Raw genomic sequence first — 20,228 nt, 5'->3', positions numbered from 1 at the left:
TCAACAGTAACTTGATTATAATACACCACTGGCATTTCCTCACGGTTTTTCCTGGTACCCCTCACCCTCTGCACTTTGTATGATACGTTATGGTTTATTTAATGAGATACACAAATTTACATTACAGGTTGCACATAGAGTAATCTCTCTTTGTTTGTTTTTTAGAGGACCATTGCCGATCCACGGCTATATCTAACAGTGTATAATAATTCTCTAGTATTGCGAATAACATCTCCCATCTATGCATACTTACCTATCTGTAGGTATGATTACGTGCAGTACATTCATTGTGAATAGAAATGTTTGTATATTTTTTGCCGTTACAAGATGGCGCCCACGGTAGCTGGGAGAGCTTTGGTCCTCTGTCGATGTCGACTGAGAGGTGTAACCTGTTTACCTTGTAATCTATATCATGTACCGGTTGTTCATGTGTAAATCACACACTGACGAAGGCCAAGAGCCGAAACGCGTCTGAGGCGCGCTTGTAGTAAATAAACTACTGTGTGAGTGAAGGTACCCCCCGAGTGCTGTCTTTTCTTCCTTGGGACTGCAAGGTTGCTTGAGCGCAATATATATATATATATATAAATATATATATATCAAAACAATTCCCTTGCAGGCATAGAGTGACGCATAAATTATGCAAAAAAGAAGGAGGGAACTCTGGGTAGTTCCCAAGTTTAGGTGGAAGGGCTAATCCTATGCTTAAAAACTTTGATAGAAAAGCAGACATTTGAGGTGAGCAAATTTAGAGTGTCCTGGTGTTGAGGGTGTTCTATACAGGCAGGGGGCGTGACTACAGCGCTATGTAAATAGACCATGTGCACGCATTCACTCAGCAACTGCCTCTCAGGAAGAAAATATTTCGAAACGCACCAGGCTCTCGCACCAGTGACTGTCTGATTGAAACTGCCACCAGAGCCTGCTTGTACCCTGTTAATAAAATGTTTGCCTCCTTTCAACCGTGTTGGAGTGCTGTTCAACTGTGGGCAACTTGGAGCGTGCATATATATATATATATATATATTGTCATGTGATCAAGGCCCGAGGGAGGGGCCGAAACGCGTCATGGCATCCACAAGCAATGAATAAACACTAACGAGCACTGAAGTGTGGTCCGTGTCCATTTTTCGAGTGTGCTACCCTGCATTTAAATGAACGGAACCTTTTGGATATATATATATATGTATATATAATATATATATATATGTATATATAATATATATATATATATATATATATATATATATATATATATATATATATATATACATATATATATATATATATTTATATTTATATTTATATATTTATATTTATATATTTATATATATATATACACATATATATATCAAACAACACGCCATAGCTTATCCAAGCACAGCAGCCACGGACAACAAAAAGGACTTTTCTAGCAGCAAAAATGTATTTAACAAAAGACAGGCAGAATGTCAAAAACACTCTACGCGTTTCGGGATCTCTCCCTTGGTCACCAGTGTACGTGTGTATGTTACAGCCAAACTTAAATGAAAGCGGGGTAAATGACAGCGGATGCCCGCCTCCACCCACTGGGGATTGAACTTTGTTTTAATTTTGAAAGTGATAAGCGCGCCCACTACTGGGAAGGACATAAGGCGCACTACAACATCCAGGAGGCCGTAGTGTCGGCCACACCCACCAGGGCAGGTGTTGAAAATAAAGGGTGCACCATGCAACAGCGCTTTTCATTCTCTCAAAGAACATCACGCCATTGAAGAAGGGATCTCTATTCCCGAAACGCGTCTGGCGCTTGAAGTCTGTGTGGTATGGGTCCCGTGTTGTCATCTGCCGGCATGCTGACATTAAATTGCTGAAATAACTTTTTCTCTCTGAGGCCTCTTTCAAATGGATTCCTGCATGTGAGTTGGATTTGAAAACAGCTGTTTCCGGTCGTGAAAGGAGGCCCATCGCAGGTTAGGCGGGTCCCGCAAGTGCCGATCCGGCGCTTGTGTATCAGGAAGAGAGACTGGCTGGCATCTATGCAGGGTAATGCCAGCTTATTCACAATGCCAGCACCAAAGCAGGGTAAATGACAGTGGATGCCCGCCTCCATCCACTGGGGATTGAACTTTGTTTTAAATTTGAAAGTGATCAGCGCGTCCACCACTGGGAAGGACATAAGGCGCACTACAACATCCAGGAGGCTGTAGTGTCGGCCACACCCACCACGGCAGGTGTTGAAAATAAAGGGTGCGCCATGCAACAGCGCTTTTCATTCTCTCAAAGAACATCACGCCATTGAAGAAGGGATCTCCATTCCCGAAACGCGTCTGGCGCTTGAAGTCTGTGTGGTATGGGTCCTGTGTTGTCATCTGCCGGCATGCTGACATTAAATTGCAGTGTGAGTTGGATATATATGTATATATATATATGTATATATATATATGTATATATATATATATATATATATATATATATATATATATATATATATATATATATACATACATATATATATATATATATGTATATATATATATATATATATACACACACATATATATATCCAACAACACGCCGTAGCAGCCACGGACAGCGAAAAGGACTTTTCTAGCAGCAAAAATGTATTTAACAAAAGACAGGCGGAATGTCAAAAACACTCTACACGTTTTGGGATCTCTCCCTTGTTCACCAGTGTGCGTGTGTATGTTACAGCCAAACTTAAATGAACACATGATTTTTCACAAACATAAAAAGTGAAAAAAGACTCACCAAAAACGAAAATTTTAATATTATACAAAACTAATCAAGAATGCCAATGCAGTACTAAATAAATACTGTGCGAATAGAATGCCTCAATGATATTATAACATTTTGACATGCAGAAAAGAAATACGAATAGCAATAGGTACATCGTAAATACTATGCGCTGTGTGTTCGTGCCACTAGCTGATTAAATGTAGATCGGTAAAACATGTTGATACATAAATAGAAGCTGAAATATTATCGTGGAACCTCATATTAAAACAATACTGTCATCCAAGAGCCATACAGTAATTAAATGCGGACCGGTAAAACATACCAATACATAATGCGGAAGCTGTCGACAATATATCGCAGCACCTCATGTTTACCTGCACTGTCATTCAAATTCAACTTTATCAATACTACTACTCAACAGGCAGGCGAACAATAAAGACTGATCATAACGCCCTAGTGGGCACAAAATAAACAGCAAATTATATCTCAGCACCTCATATTTCTCAATGCTGTCATTCAAATATAACTTTTTCAATATTCCTCCTAAAACCAGCAGGAAAAAATTAATTAAGCATGGTCATACAGCCCTAGTTGGCATCAAAATAAACAGCAAATATTGAGCATCATCATGTAGCTTAATGCACACTAAGATGAACAGCAACGTAATCAAATCGTGACAAATTCTGCATGGCCATAAATGGAAAAAGTAATAATATTGAAGGCAAAAAATAAAAAATAAAAAATAAAAAGTAAATAAGACATTCAATTATAATCTCACAGGTATGCTTCCCATGAGGGCTAATACAAAGAAAATATGAATACTTTTGCTCCTTAACAGTTCTTCGTTCATGGATATCTGTAAAAAACAAGAATAATAAAATTAAAAACATACACATTAACATATATTACAATGACAGATTATACAATGCTCAATAACAGATAAGGCAGATACACATATCTAAAAAACCACTCCCTAAACAGAGGGTTAGCTTTTCTTATTACATCATACTAAACCTTATTAACGGGAAAAGATTCATGGATAGCAATTAAGAACTAATAATTGTGTCTAACCTAGATGGACTGCCAGTGCTTCATCACAATTATGACCTTAAGGCGGAGTCCCCAGTTGAGCATACATGGACGGATCACAAATTAATCCCTTTCGAGATATTGTCAAAGAATGGGCTTCCCTTTAGGCATAATAATATTAAAACCCCTCAACAGGACAAATCCAGATGGAAGGAAATAATAGCACATCAGGATTTGCTCTCAGAAGCACTGACATACAGACCGAACTTGCTAGGAGACCCTATTGCCGATACCCAGCTTTTTTGGCCAGTGGATACCCACCCTGAAAGATCGGTTAGTACCCCGGTTCCACATCACAGCCGACCAAACAAGAAGCCCTCTGCTTCATGGCACTCGCAAGACCTGAAAGAATTGCATAGCCATGTCAGGTCATTAGAACGTAGATGGCGCCGAAATTATGATGAGATAGAGCTAAATAATTTTAAAGCAGCCCTTAGGAAATATCATGCCCTGATCAAAACTACCCAAAAAAATATTATACTGAGACAATCAAAACCACCAATGCAAACCATAAAGTGATCTTCTAAATAGTCAATCAATTTAAGAACCCTAAAAGGGTACAACAAGAGATTCCCCCTCTCAGAGTCTTTGATATGATATTGCAGAATTCTTTGAATAGAAAGTTCGTATACTACAAAAAGATTTCCCCCCCTCCTATTCTTTCCTTCATTAATAATGATTTGTCTGCAGATCTGGACAGACTATGTATGCAAATTTGTAAACCAATTTCCATGGAAGAATCGCGCCAGGCGATTCTGTCTAATAAATTTGGCTCCCCTTTTGATCCCTGTCCCCCAATTTTATTATGCACTGATGCTCCCCGGAGGGACAGTTTGCGCTCTACAAATGCGCTATTACATTACTTTACATTACCTTCATGTTAATGATTGACACAGGCTGTTGCCCCGAAGTGCAAGTCTTATGGAACCTCACATTGCCGGTAGTCATGGATAGTTACAGTTGGCATGAAGTGCAAGTCTCGCTGGAGCCTTGCGTTGGAGTTAATGGCAGATGGTCACAGTCGGAGCAAAGTACAGGTCCTGCTGGAGCTTTATGATGGAGGAAGTTGTGGGAGGTCGGTACTTGGTTGTGAGGAACCCAAAACTTTTGATTCTTTCCTTGGGTTTAGGAGGAGTACACGCTGAAGCCAGTCAAGGGTCCAGGCCTGGTGACACCTCTTGGAGCTCAAGACTCAGTACAGAAGAGGCCAGCAGAAGGGCTCAGACCAGTGCAGGCCGGTCCAGTTGGTGCTGGTCAGCTTACAGCTGCATTAAGGCCTCTAGAAACTTGCTGTGTTACTGTTGTTCAATGAAAAGGTCAGCCAGCTGACCCTTGGAGTCACCTCTTGGGTGCCTGGGTTCAAGGCAAATAGGTTAAATGTTCCTTCTTCAGACAGCAGGGCAGTCCTTCCTCTGAATCTTTCATAGTTCCAGGAGTTTTCTGACAGGGAGGTTCTGACGGTCCCATTTTTGTACCTGGTGCTAGCCTTTGTGTGTGTGGGGGGGGTTCTCTGTCATACTCCCAAACTGTTTCTGGTTAGTTCTTCCCCTTCCCCTAATTCTGGATCTGAACTGTCTAGGGGTGACAAAGACAAGGGAGGCCTGGGTCATGTTCCTTTGTGTGGGCTGCAAGCGTGGCAGGGTACAGTTCCTCCCCGGCATCCTGTGAGAAATACCCTCTCCCCTAGGCCTGTTTTGCACCAATGCTTGGAAAGAAAACTGAACTCACAGTAGGATAAACCTCAGTCATGTGACCCAGAACATTGACTGAAAGACAAAGTTAGGTTGGGCATAAAACTGTCAACTTTCCAAAAGTAGCATTTTCAAATTGCAACTTAAAATCTGACTTCACCATAAAAGAGTATTTTAGATTGCAATTCATTTGAGTGGAAACAAAATTTCTCTATCTGGTTCCAAGCTAAAGTTATTGCTTATTAAGTGACTTACTTTTTAAAATACCATGCACCCTGTCCTATGGATGGTTAGGGCTTTCCTTGGGGGTGTCTTTTAAGTATTAAAAACAAAGGTTTATTTCTGGTGATGAAGCGAACCTATAAAATGTATTATGTTTTCGTTTGTTGACTTGAACTTCCATAATTAATAATAATATTAATGAGATTTGCATGTTTTTGTATTAATTCAACCTAGAATAATGGGCAGCTTCATAAACACGCGGATTAACATTATGTGCTCTTGTTGTATTCGTTAGTACGTTTAAATAATATATTAACTTTGTCTTTTTGTTTTGTCAGCATTAACTGCGGCTGATTAAATAATAGCATGAGCTTATTTTTAAATGTGCTTTTGTCTATGTCGTGTCTTTTATGTGACAGAGTTTTGTTCATTTCTTGTGCTTAAAGCTAAGTAACATAAACGAATGGGCTAACATTAGTGAAGGGGGTGGGTAACAGAATAATTTTCATTACTCAAATTAATTGATGTCTTGTGTTTTCTTGCATACTAGAGTCTCAGTAAAGAGGCCTGTGGCCTGTTCTAAAATGGATGTCCCCGAAGTCCTGTCGTGATGGGCCATGCACAGCAAAGAATGAATAAAAGCGTATTGTTTATAATCTTCAAAAAATAAATACGTGGAACTGAACTGTGCAGGATGTGCCTAGCGCTGTATAACTTTCTTTGCCAAGGACAGGACATAGCGGCGGAAAAGCTTGAGCTGAGGAAGCAACGAACTGTTATTTAATAAAATGTTGCAAAGACCTTCGGAAGAGCTAGTGTCACACGTAGACAATGGACAAGGCCGCTTTTAAAAAATATGATTTTGAATGAGAAGGCGATGACTTCATGGACTGACGCCTGACAGCCAATCATTTTGCGAGATGGTTTGTTAATTGTATTCTTTTAGCTAGTTTTAGATAGGGAAATGGTAGAAAACTTGGCCCCTTGGGAGGAGCTTTGTTGGCTCGTTCCTGTGTTCGTGAGATGCTGTCGGACTTCTGACTCACGAAAGATAACTTTGAACTTTACATTTCTCCCCTTTAGGTTTCATTAAGTCTAGTCAGAGAATTAGGGTTTAGGGGATGAGACTCATTTGCTTAAATACTTCTCGTGCTGATTTGATTTGAACTGACAGTCTAACGTGCCTTGCTAAATAAAATGATGCTTATTAAATGCAAATAAAAGAATTAATATTCTGAAAATGCTCTTTACTTGAAAATATAGTTAATAAAATAGATTTTGAAATGACAAGCTGGTCTTAGTTATTTCGAGTCAGGTTACCATTAGGTAATCTATTGCCTAGGTTATGACTTAAATAAATGTACATTTATGAGAATGACAAAGATAAACTGCAGATGTATATAAATATAAATAGCATAAGTAAGTGTTTGATTAATTAGGTCACATGATTCAGTTGGTCAATTCTTGTCTCAGTCATTTATGGGCCTAGAGTTGGATTTGTGAATAATGGTGAGTATCGTGGAGTAGAGTTGTGCATATGATACAGAATTTCCTTTGGCCCGCTGGATCAATTCTCTGGTAGCAGAGTTCGGTTACTATGGTAACTGACATGTTACATGGTAATTACATAGGATACATGTTTAACACATGTTAAGGTTTGTCTAGTTGTTATATGTAGTCGAAAGGTTTTTTGCAGCAGTGTGAAAATTCCTGGTTAAGTGCCGGCAGAGTAGTGTGACAGGTGAAGTTACACAGTTCATTTGTTCTGTTTCAAATTAGTGGTACTGATATATCACTAGTGTTGTGGACGTACAGCACAAGTTTAGGGATTTTTAGGTATGACAGGTTGTATGTATAGTAAGGTTTGCCTATGAAATTGTAGCTCTGAGTATAGGGACTAGGAGCCCGTTTTAAAACTCGCTGCGAAAAGAGTAGTAGGATTTTTCCGAGCTTGAGTGAAGGGTAAGGAAGCGTCGTCTATTCTTACCTGCGATTGTGGATTTCTATTGGTTGGTTAAAGTCCTGCCAAAGATTTCATGTATACATGGACAGGGTTTTTCCGTTTGAAAGCGTAAAATTGATTTTGTGAAAATAGTGTCGTCTATTTTACGAGAGTGAAAACTTGAATGTCTGGTAAAACTATCACTTTGTTTAGCTGAACAGGCAAATGGTTTGTTTTTCCGTAGTTATTAACTGAAATTCATTGAAAAGAATTGTTTAAAATGGCGCTGTGAAAATATTTTGTGAAGGAGGGGTGAGTTTGCGGAGCGGAGACAGCGAAGCTGCAGCAGTAGTATACGTCACAGTGTTCGCGCTACGATTGGTCGACATACGTCACAGCAAGCGCACTGATTGGTTCACGTGACCAAAAGGAGCTGTTAGCTGATTGGTCCATTCTGAAAATAGTATTTTCATTGGTTGAGCAAGGTAGTGACGTGGCTTAACCTGATTGGCTTGTTGGTGAGTTTCGCGCACGGATTGGCTAGAGTAGCGGAACAACAAGGAAATACTTACGATCTTTTCTAAATTAAATGGAATAGTTTTAAATCATGAGTTATTGGTACGATAAAGAGGAAAAGAAGCCTTCATGGTGTCAGGCTCCCTCTCCTATACTCCTCGGAGCTGTGTTGAAAGTCCTATACCCTCTCCCATACAACGACCCTGAAGCCTGATTATTAATCACAGACTACAGAATAGTTCCGCGAGCGCGGGAAAGGAAGGGAACAGCGGGGAAAGAGATCTGAAACGACAAAGACAGGTTGTTTAGAAAATTACCCCCTTAGCCCCACCTAGATAGACCCTAGCACTATTTCTTATACTATGATGTGTGTACTTCTAGACCCCTACCTGAAAAGGAAAATATTAAGGCCTTTAAAATACAGGAGAACAGGCACAGGGTAATACCAGGAACTGCAACCAACACAATTTTTCTGTGTTCAAATCTTGGTCACACATTCCCTCTGATCAAGTACCCCCTGTTGATTCTCTCCTGCACTGAAGAAAACAAAGAAAAAACGTTGTGGACATACACCAAATAAGAATACGTGAGGTTAAGTCACCACACCACTGCTCCTTCCATAAAAAGGGAAAGTTCACTTGTTTAAACGTGTATTAGTCCTTGTGCTCCTTTATGAAACCTGCGAGTAACTCGCCTAACGATTTGAGCCCAAACCGCTACCAAAATTCCGTAAATAAAAGGAGTCTGACTCAGAAAGAGAGTACTATAACAATAGGTCATATCCATATAATGTTCAACTTGGTAATAGCGTTTCCCCTGCAATGAGAAAGCGAGTCTTTCTCGTCCAACAGGGGAAACGAACGCTGGCTCTTTAAAGCTGGAACCTTGTAAAGATTATAACAATACACGCAGCCGTGTGAACCTTGGAACGAAGAAAGTTTGACACACACTCAACTCAGATTCAAGTGCAACGGTGTCAACCACAAGATAAGAGTTTACTCACAATTGTCCCAGCATTTATTCTCTCTTACCGACCGCACCAACGACCACAGCAAGAATTATCGGCACCGTCCTTCCGATGCCGTCGGTACTTAGTTCCTGGATTTGCGTAGCGTGCGTCGCTACGCTGCGTTACCGCTAGGCTTCCTGGGTAACGTAGTCTTAGGGTAGAGAGCCGCCATTTGCCAAGCATCACGCGGACAGCGGCGCTTCATGGCAACAATCCTGACACATGGTTTCAGAAATTTAAAAATGTATTCAACCCTGATAAGAAAATTGAAACGCGTGGTGGAAAATTACTTCATAAGTATAAAACACCCGCAGCATACATGGAAGGTGAATATGGTTATCATACTGTTCTCTGGTTTGAAAATTGGATGCAATATACCAAGGATGATGGTGTATTAGCGTGGCCGGAAGACGGATCATTTAATGTTAAAGTTTTGAAAAACTTGAAAAAAATGATGGCTCTCACGCCAAAGCCCAGACCCACTCAATTTGAAGCTCTAGTTGAATGGCAGATTGAAATGATGGAACTCGAACGAGAAAGCAGGGGAATATTAAGAGGCCCAACATTAGATATAAATAGGGAAACTCATCAAGATAGAGTGCGTCGTTGGAGAAAAGCAGACATGTATGATGGTTTGTACCCAGTTAGAGAAATGGTTGTTGAAACATCAGGTCAAAAAAATACTCGAAAGAAAGGTCATCTTGATGAAGAATTAGATGATACAGTTTTAGAAGAAATTCTTACTAATCCACCACCTTATCAGCCAAGCTGTTCACAGTGTACCCCAAGAGGTTCTTCAGGAATTTCTCCTAGTGCACCTCCTAGAGATGTTGATGAAAATTCACCCAGATTTTTGAAATTACCTGAAAGGGTCAAAGTCAGGAAGTAAATCAAATACCCCAAGAGAAAGCAGAAATTATCCAGAAATTTCAGAACTGAGAAATAATTTCCCGAAAAATGATAAAAGAGCAGAAGTACCTGAAAATATACCAAACATGTCAGAATATTTAAAAGCGAAGGGAGAATTAATTCAGCAATTAACAAAAGGGATGGAAGCAGTAACGGTACCAGTAACAATTGGTCCTGTTGTTTTATTCGGAATTAACAGAAATCCATCGAGATAAAGCAATGTCAAATTTAACTTTTAATCAAAGTTTGTCAAATGGTCTGACACCATCAGCTGCAGGATCTGATTCTGGGTCTTTAGAAAAGACCATGAACAAAACAGATTTAACACAGATTCCATTAATTCCACAAGTTCCTGAGTCTAAACAACTTGATGTTGCAAAATTAAAAGCAGATTTAGAAGAATTAAATATTGGCACAATTGGAACTGACTGTTTAAAGCAATATCAGGATGATGAACTGTTATTTATCTGCAAAAGTATTCAATGGGAAACGAAAATAAAATATGATCAATTTAAAGAAGTGGCTGCTGAATTCGACATAGATTTGAGCAGACAGAAGCAATTGCCAAAACATTACAGAGTGGATTTTTCTGAGAAAGACATTGAAAACCTGAATACCACAGGTAGAATAACTCATGTAAAAGAGTTAATTGTGTTTCTAAAAAGATTAGGTGAATTAAGTAAATGGAGAGTTAAATGGGCAAAGAAAAGAGAGGAAGAAAAAAGAGAAAGAGGAGAAGTCATAAATGAGTTTCCTATGAGGGAAATAGCTGGCGGAGGTTATGTTCATGTTCCATGGACAAGACAGGACATTTTGCTCTTTACGAATGATTTCCCTCGGCTGAGAGAAAAGCCAGTAGAATGGTATCGTCAGGTAGACAGATTTATAAAAGTTTCAAAAGTTCTGTGGATTGATCTTGATGGTTTCTTTGACATTGTTGTCCCATCAGATCTTTGGACAGAATGTAAAATATCTGTAGGTTGGCCCAGAGAAGAACCAGCTCGAAATAAAATAACAGGTGCTCCTTCAGCCAATGTCATGGATTTTTATGACAAGGTAATTGTGTGGCTGAAAAACAAGATTCCTCCAAAATAAGTGGATTGGGTTAAAGTTGACAGAACAAACCAAGAACCAAAAGAATCAGTTCATTCCTTTTAAAAAAGATTACTCCTGGTATTTAAACAATACAGTGGCTTTGAAAAATTAAGTGAAAAGGACATGAGCCACTTCATTTACAGATTTGTTTATGGCTTAAGACCTGAAATTGGTGAAATGATTAGAAACGGATTTTGTCGGCTGGCAATCACTTACAGTTGATGATATCCTGAGAAAAGCAAAATACTGCAGGGATGAGATAGATGCTAAACAGAAAAAGCTTAAAGAAAAGGCAATGTGGGCACAAGTGAAGGTAGCTGAACAGCAAATTGCAACCTTAGAAAATAAAAATGTCCAGCAGAATCAAGGTAAATTCAAGGGAAACTTTGTAAATAAACCCAAATTTAATGTAAATATTGAAGAGCTTAAACAAAAGCTCCCATGTTTTAATTGCGGTGAAATTGGACACTGGAAGCGAGAATGTAAGAATCCGCCCAGAAATTTTAAAAATTCATCATTAAATTCACAGATGCAGAATGAGATAAATCAGCAGCAACAGCTACAGCGACAGTTAAATGACATAAGTCAGCAGCAACAGCTACAGCTACAGTTAGTGAATCAGCAGAGCCAATTGAATCAGCAGAGCCAAATACCACAGCCTCCACTTCCAAATTGTAGAAATGCACAGAGATTCAGTCCTGAGACGGGATTCTGCGGAGCTGAGCAGGTAAACAGATCGCAAAGAGTGAATGTGTCGAATGTCTCTCAACAATTTTGGCTAAAGGAAAATGAGAGCAGTGACTCAGAAGATTACTCATGACGGTGCTTGAGAGAGGAGGAAGAGTGTGTGCTTGGAGCCACTCTTGAGGTAGATCAGTCAGGTCCATTTGTAAATGGTAAAGTGAATGATGTAGATGTCACTTTTCTTGTGGACACTGGTGCTACCCATTCTACTGTTAGATCAGTGGAAATTGAAAATCTTCCTCTCTCGGGTGAAACAATCCAGGTTGTAGGTGTAGCTAATCAACAAATTAAAACAGATTTGACAGAACCAGTTAATATAGAAATTGGAAATTACAAAGACAAACACAAATTTGTTGTCTGTAACAGCAGTCCCGTTAACCTATTAGGTCGGAATTTGTTGTGTAAAATGAACTGTAAGATATTTTGCTCACCGGATGGTATTGAGCTTCAGCCCTTAGAAGAAGGCGGTCTGTATAAATTAACAATGCTAATGGTTTAAGAAGAAAACAAAATGTTTCCTGCTTTTGATAAAAACAATTTGCCTGAAGAACTGAAAGAGGCAGTTAATCCAAAAATTTGGGATTTAACTGGTGATGAAATGCGTTTAATGAAACATGTGGACCCAGTAAAATTTACTGTAAAGCAAGGGATAGATTTTCCAAACATTCCCCAGTACAAAATGAAAGCTGAAACTATTGAGGGTGTCATTCCTGTAATTGAAAAATTCATTAAGCAAGGTGTTTTAAAGGAAATTGAGAGCAGCCCATGTAATTCACCGATTATGGGAATCAAAAAGCCGAACGGAACTTACAGAATAGTTCAGGACCTGAGAAAGGTTAACCAAATCGTTGTTCCTTGCTGTCCAGTTTTACCAAACCCAGCAGTAACTTTATATAAGATTCCGCATGATGCAGAATGGTATACGGTCATTGACCTGTGTAATGCCTTCTTTACAGTTCCACTGCATCCAGAAAGCCTACAAATGTTTGCGTTCAGATTCCAGGATCGCATTTTAGCATGGTGTCGTATCCCTCAAGGGTATACTGAGAGTCCATCTATCTTTAATCAGTTGTTAAAGAAATCCTTGGAAGATTTAGAGTTGCCTGGAAAATCAACATTGGTCCAGTATATTGATGACCTCCTTGTGGCTGCAAAAACACGAGAAAATTGTGTAACAGACACCATTACACTTTTGAATCGTTTAGCAGATGAGGGACATAAAGTGTCACCTGCGAAACTACAGTTTTGCAAACAAGAGGTAAAATATCTTGGCCACAGAATTGCAAAAGGAATCAGACAAGTGACAATTGAAAGAATAAAAATGATTCGAGCAATACAACCTCCAACAACACAAAGACAGATCAGAATGTTTCTAGTAATGGTAGGTTATTGTCGCCAATGGATTAGTGGATTTTCAGTGATTACGAAACCACTACAAAGGCTGACAAAAAAAGACATAAAAGACCCAATTACTTTGACAAAAACAGAATTAGAGGCTTTTGAAAAACTAAAGAAAAGTCTGTGTGAAGCTCCAGCATTGGGGATGCCAGACTATGATAAAGAATTTGAGCTGTACTGCAGTGAAAGGGAGGGTTGTGCATTATCAGTTCTGATTCAGAGACATGGAAAAATGAGAAAGCCAATAGCTTACTTTTCAGCTGTTCTTGATCCTGTTGCGGAAGCAATGCCAGGTTGCTTAAAAGCAGTGGCTGCAACAAGTGTAAGCCTTGAGCAAAGTGAAGGAATCATAATGGGGTTTCCTGTAAAAGTGTATGTACCTCATTCAGTTGAAACTCTTCTAACCAGAAGTAAAACACAGCACCTGTCGAGTAACAGGCTGACTAAATATGAAAAGGTTATTCTGGGATCAGATAATGTATCAATTGCGAGGTGTGTTAATCTTAACCCCTCTACACTTTTGCCAGATGGTGTGGTTACTGAAATCGGAAATGAAGCTGATGTTGATCATAAGTGTTTGGATGTTTTGGAATACTGTACTAAACCTAGAAAAGACATTAAGGATGTGCCATTACCAGAATCAGACATTGTTTACTTTGTTGATGGCTCCTGTCTGAGAACAGATGAGGGCATTCTGAGAGCAGCATATTCAGTTTGCACAGTTGCAGAAGTAGTTGAAGGTTCAACTCTTGAAGGAATTCGTTCAGCTCAAGTGGCAGAATTAATTGGCTTAATTCGTGCATGTGAAAGAGCAAGAGGGAAAAAGGTTACCATAGTGACTGATAGTCAGTATGGATATGGCGTAGTCCATAACTATGGCCAGCGCTGGTCTCAAAGAGGTTATTTGACTTTTGCGGGAACACCAATCAGAAATGCAAAATTGATCAAAAGACTGATCAATGGCATTCAATTACCTGAGAAAATAGCTGTTGTCAAATGTGGAGCACACAAGAAAGGTGAGGATTATATTACTAAGGGTAATTCCTTTGCAGATGAAATTGCACGTTACTGTGCGAAAAACAATCTTTCAATTAATCGAGAAAAAGACGATGATCATGTTATGAACTCTCTCATGCTAATATCTGTAGTTGAAACATGGCAGGGAGTAAAAGATTTACAAGATGAGGCAAATGATGAAGAGAAAAACACATGGCTGAAAGAAGGTTGCAGACAGAGGGAGGAAGATGAGATTTGGGTTTACAAAGATGGCAGACCTGTTATGCCAAATTGCATGATTGATGACATGGCACGGATGTACCATGGTCCAGGTCATTTAGGAAGAGATTCAATGATTAGAATGTTCAGGGAGACTTGGTATAATCCAAAATTTAGGATTATTGTGGAGTCACTTTGCCAAAGATGTTTGATCTGCCAGCAAATCAATCCAAACAGAAAAACAGTTGTTAGCATGGGAATCATAGGTCGGGAGGGTGGTCCTTTTACCAGGTTGCAAATGGATTTCATTTACATACCGCCCAATAATAAGCTGAGATATGTCCTTGTTATTGTCTGTCTGTTTTCAGGATGGGTGGAAGCGTTCCCAACTCGTCACAATGACTCAGTTACTGTGGCAAAATTGCTTTTAAGGGAGATCATACCAAGGTACGGATTTCCAGTGACTATTGAAATTGATCGCGGCACACACTTTGAAAACAGATTGCTAAAATTAATTTGTGATGCCTTCAGCATAAAACAAAAGCTACACTGTGCATACAGACCAGAAGCATCAGGCGTTGTTGAGAAAATTAATGGCACAATTAAAAATAGAATTGGAAAAATGTGCCTAGCTACAGGAATGAAGTGGACAGATGCACTTCCACTTGTTTTGATGTCTTTGAGGAGCACACCTGATAAAAAGACAAGTCTTAGCCCTCACAATATTCTCATGGGAAGAGTAATGAGACAGGCTTTTATATCAGTTGGAAAATTATTGACCATAAATGAAAGTGCAATTATAGAGTATTGCAAACAATTATCTGACGTGGTGGCTTCTGTATTCCATCAGGTGGGAACAGATGTGATTTCAAAAGAAAAGGAGCAGGCTCATGATCTGTTGCCAGGAGACTGGGTCAGAACAAAAGTTCATCGGAGAAGAAACTGTTTAGTACCCAGGTGGCAAAAGGCAAGACAGGTGATACTAGTCACAACAAATGCAGTTAAATGCAAAGGTCTGAAAAGGTGGGTGCATGTAAGTCATACCATTAGTGTACCACCTCCTGATAATCCTGATGAGGATAGTGACAATACAACAACTGATTCAGACTCTGAAGAAGAACCTGAAAATCCAGATTCTGAAGATCGACAAGATAGTCGACATCTGGAAGATTCTGATGCGGATCAGGCATTGAAAGAAAAAGATCTAGAGATTGTGATTCTAGATTCAGAAAATGATGAAAATGTTCTCGAAAAGGTAACAGAAAAAGAAACTGTGTCAGAAAAGATTCAAGATCAGGAGAGTATTGAAAAGCAGATTGAAAGCCCTGAAAGCAGGAACAAAAATTCTGAAACTGGAAAGCTAGAAGTAATTCCAGAAGATGAGGAGGACGAATTAGTGAGTACCAGCTACAGGGATGTTGTTCCTAACGGAGTGAAGCTGCCGAGTAAAGAAGTTCCTAGATATAGAATTGAAATCTCTGAAACTGACTCGGACGAGAGTGATTAAGAGTCTCAAATAAGAAAATTCAGAAAAAGGGCTTGCAAAGCTGAATGTAATGAAACAGAACCTAACAAGAAACTCTTGAGAAAGGGTGATATCTGGCCGAAAGAAAATCTAAAATTCTAATTGGTGAACAAATCAAAGGAGCAGGTTAATAAAATATCATGTCAAAAGGGTGACTCAGATAAAAAAGATCAAGCAGGAAAGAAAATTGAAGTAATTAGCAGAAGGGGCAAAAGACCATTGAGGCCAAATCAAAAGTACAAGTCTCCTGAGTGGACCTACATCATCATCCCACCAGTTGTGGAGATCAGTAGTAGTAGTCAGGAAGATTTGGAAGAAAACAGTGACAATGATTAGAAATATGTTTTCTTTAAGTTGAGGTTTATTTTTGGCATAAGGCTGAGGGGTGCCGCTCGTACTGAGGTTCTTACCGAGTGTTCCCTTGTAACCTGCTTCACGCTACAGGAGTAGCTTTCATCTGCCTAAACCATCGTGCCATCAGAGGGAGGAGGAAGCCTTCGCGAGGCCGCAGAGGAGGTGAGAGGCGCGGCCCCGGGACTGCGAGGAACAGCGTCAAGTCCATCAGCTGTTTCCTCTTCCCGCGTGAGCCGCGCCCCCTCCCAGTGCCCGCCCCCATCAAGGACTTCAAAACCTCTCGCGGCCCCCGCTGCGCGGGTGCCGCTCGTACTGAGGTTCTTACCGAGTGTTCCCTTGTAACCTGCTTCACGCTACAGGAGTAGCTTTCATCTGCCCAAACCATCGTGCCATCAGAGGGAGGAGGAAGCCTTCGCGAGGCCGCAGAGGAGGTGAGAGGCGCGGCCCTGGGACTGCGAGGAACAGCGTCAAGTCCATCAGCTGTTTCCTCTTCCCGCGTGAGCCGCGCCCCCTCCCAGTGCCCGCCCCCATCAAGGACTTTTAAAACCTCTCGCGGCCCCCGCTGCGCGGGAGCCGCTCGTACTGACGTTCTTACCGAGTGTTCCCTTGTAACCTGCTTCACGCTACAGGAGTAGCTTTCATCTGCCCAAACCATCGTGCCATCAGAGGGAGGAGGAAGCCTTCGCGAGGCCGCAGAGGAGGTGAGAGGCGCGGCCCCGGGACTGCGAGGAACAGCGTCAAGTCCATCAGCTGTTTCCTCTTCCCGCGTGAGCCGCGCCCCCTCCCAGTGCCACGCCCCCTTTCACTCCACACTGATTTAAACGAGGCCAGCAACGCGCATCGCGGGACGCGCGCGGGTCGCAGCCCGGGGCGAAGCCTGGGCAAAGGGCGGGCCCGTTTAAGCCCGTTCAAGCCTGGGCAAGTCTGGTCTGGGCCAACCCATTTTTATCCCCACTTACACATTGCTATCCACATCGCATCTAGGTCCCGATTTGATCACAATACCTAAGATTACATTTGTGCTACAGCGCCACTATGACAACCAGGGCAATGAGAAACAAGACGGCACAAGGAGTGGGTCCGATAATTGGGCCGATCGACCAATTTATCAATAAAGCTAATGACGCGATCAATCAGGGGATCGTACTCCTAGAAAGACGTGTCTCCCAGGACCTGGCAGCAGCACGAAGATCCTCAATGGGCCTTTTGGCCCTAGCTAAAACACCCACTCAACAGGAAACAAATGTCCCATTATTGCGAGAAACCCGTGCTGAACTTCACACCATTCCAACGAGTGTTGACCTATCTGTCACTCACCTATCACTTGGAGAAGACACCCTGGATGACCTTGAAAAAACTCCTACTTTGGTGATTAGTCCCACCCAAATCACCCAAATTCCCCTGCTAACCCTGACCGGGTCACAATCTTTAACCGAGTCCCCACTTCCAGTAGCAGTTTCTCCACTAAAAACCGACAAGGAGATAAGGGAGGGTCCTCTTCTTAACCAAGACAACACAAGACCAGCAGTTAAGAATAAGATTAAGCAAAAAACTCTACCAAGGCGCACAAGGTCCAAAAAAACGCCCTGCAATAACTACCGGAATAACGCAAGTTACTCATCAACGGTTAATGCGGACGACCCCTCTGTTTCAGCTGCACCGTCTGACGACGTCCACAGGGGTCACGGTGCCGCCAACTCAAATTATCTTGAGCTTAATTCACAAGTACTAGATATCATTAAGGACCTTATAAAAACTCAATTAACACCAATAGAGCGAACCCTAAACAATATCGAAAAACAGATGGCAAGACTAATCAATAATACTAGTCATCTTACACCACCCACTACCACCCTAGCTCCCTTGGCTCCCACGATTGCCACCCATCCTAAGGCTGCCACAGTAAAGAAATCTATATCTACGTCAACAACTCTCCCAAAACAGAATCCCCAAAGCAATAGCACAACAGCTGTAAACAAACCTTCAACGTCTAACACTACATCACTTACCTCTAATACAAACACCCAATCAGCCAATGTGCAACCGGTGAGCATTCACGTACCATCTCAAAAAGGACCACATAAATCAACACAGAAACCCACACAACTTAATCAGTCTACTGCAAAGTCCCAGCAACCAAAGATACCATACGAACAACCATATAGGTCTAGGCAGATTCCGGCACGCATCACCCTTCCACCCGAATGCGGAGCCTATGTCCTTGTATTGGTAAACGTACCAACACTTAAACAAGATCAGAGTGAAACGACATCATCCCTGAAAAACAAGGCACTCCATTGGTTAAGTTTGAACTGCAATTTCCCAATAGAATGTGCTGGGGAAATTTCCCATACGCAAAGAGTAGGTTGGATAGGCCCCCTACGTAAAAAATTCGAGGGGGACTGCGTAGCTATTACCTTCAGAAACCCCCAGTGGGCCGAAAAGACACTAGCTAAGGCACCCCCACTCTCCACATGGGAATTCAATACAACTCTTCTCCCATTGGGCTATTTCTATAGGCACTTACTAAATACAAACAACAATATTCCGCCTACCTCTATGAATCCTTTTTCAGAAATATCTTACCCCTCCACTTCCTACCCTCCCATCTCCTACCAGAATTCTAAATTCCTGTACCCAACAGGCTCGGTACAGTGGCATCAAAGCCAAACGCCCATACCGCCACCTACCCATCCTTATCTCTCTGAAACCCCTCAGCAAGAGAATGGAGATAATCGATGGAGACAAGCAGTCCCCCCACTAGCTACTCCTTTTAATATTTCAACATTTAATAGATTTCATGCTCTCTCCGGCTTAGATTTTAATGATTGACTTCCCATCTTCTTATTCCATCAGGGAATCCTCGCAACCAGATAAATCGGAGCTGACCCCATCATTTAATTCATGCCCTACCCTCGAAACACCTCCAATGCACCTGCCTCTAACCCCCAGTAATCCCAACTGTTCAAAAATCAATCACGAAGTTATGCCAACAGTGACACTGCCCCCAATTAACCGGGAAGCCGCTGAACGATTGGCTAACATAGGCAATTCTGTTGATCCCATTTCAGATACTTTGCAGATCCATTTTACTTTTTGGAACATCGCAGGTCTTCCCGCTAAGAAGAGTGACCACGATTTCCTGAGCCAGATCAATTTGAGCGGTTGTATCTGCCTTCAGGAGACGTGGGCCATAAGGCCAATACACATACTGGGCTTTAAAACCTTCTAGTCACCTGCGAAGAAATCAACCTCTGGCAGAAATAGCGGAGGCTTAGCTACTTATATTAAAAACACCCTTCCCGTGGATGAGATAATCCCCTTAAGTTTAGACACAAATTTTCAGATTATAGTGGTAAAGGTCACCAAACAAAGACTATACTTCATTATAAACTTTTACAACAACCTCTCTCACTCTGATATGAGTACCCTACTCCCAGAGATCTCCGCAACACTACAAGAGCAACGAACTAAACATATTAAAAAGACATGCACAATAATCTGGGGAGGAGATTTTAATCTTCATCTATGTAGCAACAGCGATAACAATAAGTGTGGTATTAGTGATGAGGCTGATACAAACCTTACGCACTTTTCACATTCTAATGTGGGGGAAACAATGAACAAAATCATGGCTGAACTAGAACTAAGTTTCGCTAATGAAATAAAGATTCCACCTGTTCAATTCCAGCCTACATTCAACGGAAGAGGTCTAGTAAGCCTAATCGATTTTATACTGATCTCACCACCCATAGGATTCACCATAGAAGACTTCAAGGT

The sequence above is a fragment of the Lissotriton vulgaris genome, chromosome 1_1 (assembly GCF_964263255.1).
Source record: "Lissotriton vulgaris chromosome 1_1, aLisVul1.2, whole genome shotgun sequence".
NCBI lineage: Eukaryota > Metazoa > Chordata > Amphibia > Caudata > Salamandridae > Lissotriton > Lissotriton vulgaris.
The sequence above is the reverse complement of the archived record's forward strand: the minus strand, read 5'-3'. Positions refer to the sequence as shown.